Source organism: Mesitornis unicolor, unplaced genomic scaffold (assembly GCF_000695765.1).
Source record: "Mesitornis unicolor isolate BGI_N332 unplaced genomic scaffold, ASM69576v1 scaffold28084, whole genome shotgun sequence".
In the NCBI taxonomy this organism is placed as follows: Eukaryota; Metazoa; Chordata; class Aves; order Mesitornithiformes; family Mesitornithidae; genus Mesitornis; species Mesitornis unicolor.
Window position 1 is genome coordinate 11,195 of NW_010182664.1, and position 7,351 is coordinate 18,545.

Genomic DNA, 7,351 nt, shown 5'->3' on the forward strand with positions numbered 1-7,351 from the left:
TCTTACAAATGAGGGCAGATTTAGAGAGAAAGAAAGAGTTAAATAGCACAATGTCAGCTGTCCCAAAGCCATTTGGGCTTAGAGCCAGGGACCAATCCTCAGCTCTTTTATTTGAATAGCAGACACAACCTACATGACTCTCATTTCTCTTCTCTCAACTTTTCAGTATCTTTCCCCAGGGTACAGCAATGACAGCCCCCAGTTACAGATTATTCAATATTGTAAATATCAGGAGCTCTAGCCCTTCCCCTAGGGCAATTTTATATTTAACACTCAAATAGTATTCCCAGAGCCAGTCAAATTCATGACACGGTACTGACTACCCATCACCAACCAGGGAGACAGTGTTGTATTTACTTTAATCCCTTTCAACTATCAGTTAAATGCAGCCATTCAGGGGCTGGAAAAAACAGATGCTTAACAAAGAACAATCCCACTCTGACCCAGACCAGATCCCCTTTTTACCCAAAGCACCCTCTGTCTGCAGCTGGGAGCAGATCCTGGGGGAAATAATTAAAAAAATAGAGCAAGCACCAAGCAAGTCTTTCCCTTAATATACATATTTAGCAAAGAACCACTCAGGAATTTCCCAAGCTGAATCCTGCATCCAGACTGCTGTTTAATAAGTACTAATGGACACATGAGCCATTTACTCCTCTTTGAACTTGCTTATGATTTTTGAACTTCACAGCATCCTGGGGCAATGACTTGCATAACACGTTAAAAATAAATTCCTTCCCGTTTGCTTGGTTTAAAACTGCTGCATGATTGGTTCTATGGGTGCATCATTGTCCCCATGTGGCCACAAGCACTGAAAAATTATTCTACAGTTACCCTTCATGCCTCAGGTCTGCACAGTCACCTCCTTTCCACATGACTGCTTTTTATAAAGAAAAGCCAGATGGGAGAGAACCATAGAGTAGTTTGGATTGTAAGGGACCTTTAGAGGCCATCTAGTCCAACTCTGAAGTAACAAGCAAGGACATCTTCAACTAGATCAGATTGCTCAGACCTCCATCCAACCCAGCCTTGAACACTTCCAATGATGGGGCATCTCTGGGCAACCTGTGCCAGTGTCTCACCACCTTCATGGTAAAAAAAAAAAATTAAAAAATAATCTCTTCCTTCTGTGTAGCCTGTATCTGCTCCCTTTTAGTTTAAAACTATTACCCCCTGTCCTATCACAACAGGCCTTACTAAAAAGGCCATCTTCCTTACAAGCTGCCTTTATATATTGGAAGGATGCTTCTCCTTTTCTCCAGGCTGAACAACCCCAACCCTTCTCAGTCTGTCCTCATAGGAGAGTTGCTCCAACCCCCTGATAATTTTTGTGGCCTCCTCTGGACCCACTCCAACAGATTCTTATCTTTCCTGTGCTAAGGACCCCAGAGCTGGACACAGGACTGCAGGTGGGGTCTCACCAGAGCAGAATAGAAGGGCAGAATCCTCTCCCTCACCCTGCTGGCTATGCTGCTTTTGATGCAGCCCAGGATGCGGTTGGTCTTCTGGGCTGAGAGTGCACATTGTTGGCTCATGTCCAGCTTTTTGTCCACCAGTACCCCCAAGTGTTTCTCTGCAGGGCTGCTCTCCATCCATTCATTCCCCAGGCTGTATGGATACCAAGGGTTGCCATGACTCAGGTGCAGGACTTTGCACTTGGCCTTGTTGAACTTCATGAAGTTCACATGGGCCAACTTCTCAAGTTTGTCCAGGTCCTTCTGGGTGACTTCTCAACCCTCAGGCATGTCAACCACACCATTCATCTTGGTGTCATCAGGAGGAGACGCAACATAACTGTATCAATCTCAGGAAGGACAGATCTCCAAACCTCCCTCTGGTCAGACCTTTAGCTTCCTCATAAAGCATAAAAAAAAGAGAAACACGTGGAAGAGATCCAGGCATCATCATTATGCAAGCAATCCCAGAACACACGACATCATCACAGACTGGCAGGGGAATACTGACAATTTATTTCACAGATCATTGCAGAGTTTATTTTGGTCTAGGTCTATTGTCATCAAAAAAGTATCACCCTTTTTAAAAAAAAAAGGTAGCAAATATTCAGGATGATAATGGTAACAGTCAGTGCATTACGCATAAAGTTTGGGTCTTGCCATAAAAAAAAAAAGAAAAGTAAATTGCGAAAACAACTCTTTTGGATTGCTTTTAACACTTCCAAGCTTTTAAGCACTTCACCTTTCAAATAAAGTCATCTCCAGGGGTAAAAACAGAACATGCAGGTGATTATCAGCAGATGCTGAGATTTAACAACATCTCTCACTTGGCAATGACAATCCACCAGGAATGTTTCAATACAGCACCACATTAAAGGAAGAAGCAGCTTTGTTCTCAAAAGCCTTTACATCCACCAAAATCTTGCAATTCTGCGGCAAAAATGCACCATGTTTCACAGACTTGAGAGAGTACCATATAGAAGGACAGTATCTGGGGAAGGTAAGAGGAAGCATGGACCAGGGTCTTATTCCACTTGCATTCATAAAAACCCAGGGTACATGCAAATAAATTAAAGTTTTTATTTGTGATGCTTAGGAGGTGCTTATGAAAGTATTACAATTCATATTTTCGTTATTAGTAGGGGTATTTTTCTTTTACATAGATAAGTTGGCCAGTTTTGCCCTCAAATCTTATATGCTAAGCCTAAAACTTTGAGCTTTCAAAATGCTACTGGTGTACAGCTTAAAAAAATAGAGCAGTTCAGAGCTGTCAGAACAAGAACAAACTGCTCAAGGCTGCTTTTATCATGTCTTGTTTCTGGCCTTTCCAAGCTCACTTTGCATGTTGAATGTGATGCACATCAGCATCCCCCAGACCACCTTCTCCTCTTCAAGGTGACTTCTCCCAGACATTCTTGGACTTGACAACCCAGCTTGGCAAGCACCCAAAGACTAAGCCTCAGCTCCCATTTCATCCACAGTAAACACCTTTGATGGTCTCATCCTTTCAAGGCAGTGCACACCAAGCTTCAAAGGAAGCTTGCACTCAATGGGATTTCTCACATTGCACATTGTGCCAACCAAGATCCAGCAAGGAAGGGAGCAACCCAACATGAGAAGGCCATGGGGACTGAGCCAAGACATATTCACAGCTCCAGCAGCCTTCTGGCTTGCTTCAGCTGCCTTGGGAACCAGCTCCGTGTGAACAGCAGTGACCCAAAAATGGGTTCCGCTCCATGAGGCCCTAAAAGCCAAGAACAGAGAGCTGGGATTGCCTTTGGGCTGGCTGTGAGCCGTTTCAAAGAGGAAATAAAATGCAACTATCATTTACTTTGTTTCTGAGTTTGTTTTTCGAGGATTTTTGGGGTTTTTGTTTGTTTGTTTTCTTTTAACCTCTCATCTAGAATTTTGGTTTAAAGCCTTTTGTATTGGAAACATGCTGATGAGAACTCTTGCCTTCATGAGCCTGTCAGCATCTGCTGCAAGACAGTCGCTCCTTTGGAGGACATGAACATGCAGCTTTAAAGATCCTGCTTTTAAAACAAGGAGGAAAGGTCTCCTTGCAGAAATAAATTACAGTCCAGGACTGCTTCACCTTCCAAACTATTTACAACTCCTTCGCTCATGAGCATCAGCTTGGCCCAAAGTGGGTGAAGCTCACACTGCACCACCACATCATCTTCCTATGTGGGTGCAAGGACAGGGAAGCAAAGGAGCGACTGTAAATGCCACGTGGAGTGGCAGGCACTTTAGCCAGATTTGAGCGGTGGTGGTGCCCATGGCATTGCTTTTTGCAAGCCATCTGGGCTCCTGACAGAGCCCATCTCAGGGAGAAGATAGAAAGAAAAAAAAAAAAGAAAAGAAAGAAGAAAGTCAAAAGCAAAGCATTGCTGACAGCAGAGGCCAATCTACAGCCAACGCTCAAGATTTGCCTTCAAGACTGTGGCAGGACATTTCAAGGCCATTCCCCGGCGAGCATTCAGGCTTTGGGGAAGGAGAATGGGGCAGGGAGAAGGTGCCCAGATGTCAGAGTCAGTGTAAACCCTTCCCTGGCTCTGAACTTCAGCAGTGCTATCTCCTCTCCTAGGAAAGCTTCTCTCCTCCAAACAACCTCCTGTTACATTAGAGCTAAAACATCATTGCCCAGGAAAGGGGGAGAAGGGGAGAGAAACAACAACAAAAAAAACCATAACAAAACCAACACTTCACAACAACATCACAATGTAGGGAGTTCAGCTACACAGTCGCTGCACCAAGGGAAGGAGTGGAGCAGGGCAAGGGGGAGAAAGAGGAGATACGTCCTACGTGCTTTCCCAGAACCCCCAAGGGGACTCAGGCTGTCACGACAAGATTCAAATAACTTTAGCCATGAAGGTTGAGAATTTAATGAACACTGTATTTCCACTCATGCCCTGGAAAAAATACACTCAAAAAATCCAAAAGAGACAAAAAAAAATTGGATTTTCTACATATTTACAAAAATAAGCCCCCCACACCTCACAACCAGGGAGGTGGAGTAGCCAGTGATGGGATATGGGAAAGGGTCTCTGCCCAACCAGCAGTTCCTCAAAGGTTCCCATCCCACAGCAAGCAGGAGAGCACGGCTCTCACTGCTGGAGCGAACGCGGAGGTGGCCATGTGCCGGGGTTGGGCCGGAGCCCCTCAGTTCATCCGCAGCTTGGTGTCCCGATGATCTGTGGGGGTGATCATCTCGTTGGCATAGCCGTTCTCGGAGCAGAGAGACAGCTCGTCCGTGGTCTCCACGCCGTTGTTGATCTCTGGAGAGGGTAGAGAAGGAGGGAAGGACATCGTCACAGGGGTGCAATCCCAGGAAACCCCCATGGATGGGGAAACTGAGACACTGAGCAGCTGTGCATTCCACCACGTGGGATCTACCTGATCCTACAGGGATTTCATCCCAGGTTTAGTAACACTGCACCCGTTTAAAACCAGTTCTGAACAGGATCTGCCTCCAAACAAGAGCTCACCTCTAAATTTCAAACCCTGGCAATCCTGCTACCACCAGAGACAAAGCGGGACCATTCCATACACATGATGCTACATCACAGGCTGAATTAGTCACCTGTGGGAAAAGGGTGCAAGATATCTGAACTTAATCTCTACCCAAATTGCTATTCTGGAAAGGGGGGGGATTTCTACAGTCACTGGTTTCACTAGGAAAAATGTGCAACCACAGTTTTAATTGTAAACACCCACCCGAAGCAAGAACATTTTTTTAAGAGGTATAAAACTAATATATGTACACTACTTCTAAAGATATTTTATACCTAGGACATTTTATGTCTAGAACATGTTGAGGAGGCTTAATTCTGCTGTGACCAGCTGCTTTCTCTCTCTGGATTTCCTGGATTTATACCCGATTTTCACTATCTCTGGAAGGCAGAATCAGGCCTGCATTTCACACAATAAGCTCTTTGAAGCAAGAGTTGTCTTTTTGCTGTGTGTCTGCCCAGTACCATAAAATCTGACCCTTGCTGGAGGTATCTAGCCTTTAAAAACAAAGAAAGAACGCCCATAACAAAGCTCAAGGGGAGATTATGTTCGCATTCCTTCAAGTGTGAGTAGTCCAGCTTCATGCACCAACTTTAATCTTTTAAAGCTCCATGTTACCCTCTTTGTACACATTTCTGAGATCTTTCTTGGAAGTGGGGTGAGAAGTTCCAACACAAATAAACACTGGGAGGAGCACAAGGATATCAGGAATCTCTCAATTCACAGAGCCACTGAATTCTAGGTCTACCTCAAGCTCATTGCCACTATTTGTGGTGACCTATGCCATTATTTGGATGGGTTTTATAGCTTTTGACATACTGCTAACAACTGTGAGTGGAGAAGCCACCCTGTCCCACCAGCCCTGTATCAAGACATCTTCCTCCATCAGCAGAAAGCAGGGCAGCAGCTGAGGGATGGAGCAAAGGGTTCTGACCAACCGACCCCATCCATACCTGAGAAGATCAGCTTCTCCTTCATGATCTTGACATCCCGGCTGGACCGGCGGACAGCAGCGCTGAGCATGATCTGCTCTGGGTTGTAGGTTCTGATGCTTCCTAGGCGCCACCTGCAAGACAAGAGAGGATATCAGGGGCTGGTTTCCCTAACCATGGGAGCATCCTCAATGCAAGTGGCCACCAAGAATGTGGAGACCAACAAGTCCCAGAGACCCTCACACCTTTGCACCCTTGCATCTATGCAACCCCACATGGTCGTAGGATGTTTATAGATGAGTATGTTGTCTCAGAGGGATACAGACATACAACCAGGTCATCTTTAACCACCTTGAGCATCCTAATTCCACCAAAAACTGTAGATACCCCTTGTCTATCACATCAGCTACCCAGCCTAAGGAGGTGGGGCTATTTTGACTCTTGAGGTTAGAAAGAGGGAACAGAGCAAGAGACCAAGCCAAGTAAGGAAACCATAACCTTTCCTTCACTGTGTGACATGCTCATCATTGTGAGAGAAGAGAGCTCAAAGACAAACCCAAATCCCACACTTTTTAAGCGTTCATGAAACTCAATCTTCACCAAAAGTTTCTACAACATTAACAACTTGAAGCTGATGGGGACTTGGCTTGACTTAAGATTACTCAGACTTTTATTCTCATTACTGAATACACATAGAAAGAAATACTGATGTTAGTTATAAGCTTTTAAAGCTGTTTTTCAGCCTGGAAGCACCCCTGTAGCAGACCCTCAGCTGCAGAGCTGCTGGCATTAGGAATGAAAAATGGGCTGATGCTGCAATAAGGGAAGCCAGGGCTCGATGGGCTCAGACAAAGCAGCCGTACCCAAGTTCCCATTGCAAAGGGATACTGCTTAGGCCAGGCTTTCATAGCCCACACCCCACGGATTCATCCCATCTCCTGACTACAGAGGAGGGCTTTCAAGTAAATCCCATTCTCCCTGATGGAGCCAGAGATGCTATTTGATGGAGAAACATCAGGGATTTAGGGTAGCTTATGGGGTTTCTGATCTAGTGGCACCATCTAGTGGCTCAGCTACACAAGATAAGATGATTTATTTAAAAAAAAAATATATTTTCTTTTTTTAAAAGGTGACAACAACGTTCTTAAATTTCTACCCGCCCTATTTAGCCCCAGGAGCCTCACACATCTCCAGTCTGGGTCCACAGCATCAGCCTGACAAAGCAACATCCACAAAAGAGGTTCTGATTTTTTTTCCAGCAAAATCTAGATGGTGTTGATTTCATGGATTGCTGCACCTCCTTCCCAAATGCCAGTGGGTGTCACCACACCATCAGGCTCTGACCACAGTATGGATGAAGGCGGATGCTCTTCTATAGAAAGAAGAAGTGGGTGGGATGGTAGCACAACACAACTCACAGACCCATGGGCAGAAGCAACACAGAGGAAGCAC